The sequence below is a fragment of the Myotis davidii genome, unplaced genomic scaffold (assembly GCF_000327345.1).
Source record: "Myotis davidii unplaced genomic scaffold, ASM32734v1 scaffold81, whole genome shotgun sequence".
Taxonomy (NCBI): domain Eukaryota; kingdom Metazoa; phylum Chordata; class Mammalia; order Chiroptera; family Vespertilionidae; genus Myotis; species Myotis davidii.
The window spans coordinates 305,608-306,858 of NW_006291554.1; the positions used below are offsets into that span (position 1 = coordinate 305,608).

The following is a 1,251-nucleotide window of genomic DNA, read 5'->3' on the forward strand; positions in this document are numbered from 1 at the left end:
AATCAATCCTGTTACGTGTCGGCAGGTGACTCTCAACTACCCCAGGCTCCCTGGCACTGCTCTTCCGGAATCCTCTGTGTGAGGCTTGCTCATTCCTCCATCCGTGGAAGTCCTTTCTATGTGGAACCGGAGTCCTGCAGCGGCAACCTCTTCTCCTCTCTGAGCGACCAGAAGCCGCTCCTTTCTGCCTTTCTCATTCCTAGTGGCCCTGGCTGAACTCATCTCCCCGCCCCGCTCCACCAGGTCTTTCTTATCAGAGGGAGGGACATCCTTGGCCCTGTGACCCTGCCTGACCAGGGGAAGCCGCCGGAGCAGAGATACAGAGTTACAGAAGCAGAGGCATGGCGTGGCAGGTGCAAGGAAGCCAGCCCCGAGGGCAGGGCGCAGGCCCCGGAGGGAGGGCTCGCAGTACCCTGGGGAACACCCAGCCTCTCAAAGAGGGCCAAGGTGGCCCTGGAAGGGGAGGGGGGGAGGGGAGGAAGGAGAAGGGGGAGGAGGAGGGGAGGAAGCAGGTTCTCTCGAAGCCTGTGATCCCTTGGAACACACTCTGGAGACCACGTAGCTGTTGGTTTGGATTCCTGAGGCCAGGGGCTTGTCTTGTTTACCGCCTGCTCCCAGCTGCCTCTCACCCAGCAGCTAGTTGTTGAATGAATGAAACAAACCTGTGGCCTGTGACTGCCCTGAGGGAAAGTGGGTGGAGAAGGCCGGTCACCGTGAGCTCTCACTGTACCCAGAACCGCTGTCGTAGCTGATGGCCTGCACACGAGTGACCGGCAGACACGGTGACCGTGGAAAGGGGGTCTCAGGCAACAAAAACGTGTGATGACACCAAGTGACAGGCACAGTGACACTCAGAGGTGATGGGGCAGAAGCAGCGACCAGTGATAGTGACCAGGGCACAAGCAGGTAGTGAGCAGAGGCACCAACTCTGAGCTGTGGGCCATGCGGGAGGGACACAGTGACAGACAGGAAGACGGGGTGGCCTCGACACTGTGGGCACCACGGACATCACGGGCACCACGTGGGACAGGGAAGCCAAAGCGGTGGCCAGGAAGTTGGGATTGGGCTGACTGCACTGGGGGGCGGGGGGCAGCATCATGCCTGAGGGGCTGGGAGGGTGCCCCAAGATCCAGTTCCAGCCTGGGGGGCCAAACTCTCACATAGTTCCACCTGTGTTCAGTGGCTTCCAACTGGGTTCTGGGGGGTGGAGGAAGGGATGATCAAAGGATGGGGGTCCCTTCTACTCTAGCT

At 60.3% G+C, this 1,251-nt stretch overlaps 1 protein-coding gene across 2 annotated transcripts in view; it reads right to left on the reverse strand.

The window, feature by feature from the left end:
* The window catches only part of VILL (villin-like), a 28,968-nt gene that overhangs the window by 15,086 nt on the left and 12,631 nt on the right, over positions 1–1,251 (reverse strand). The window lies entirely within an intron of this gene.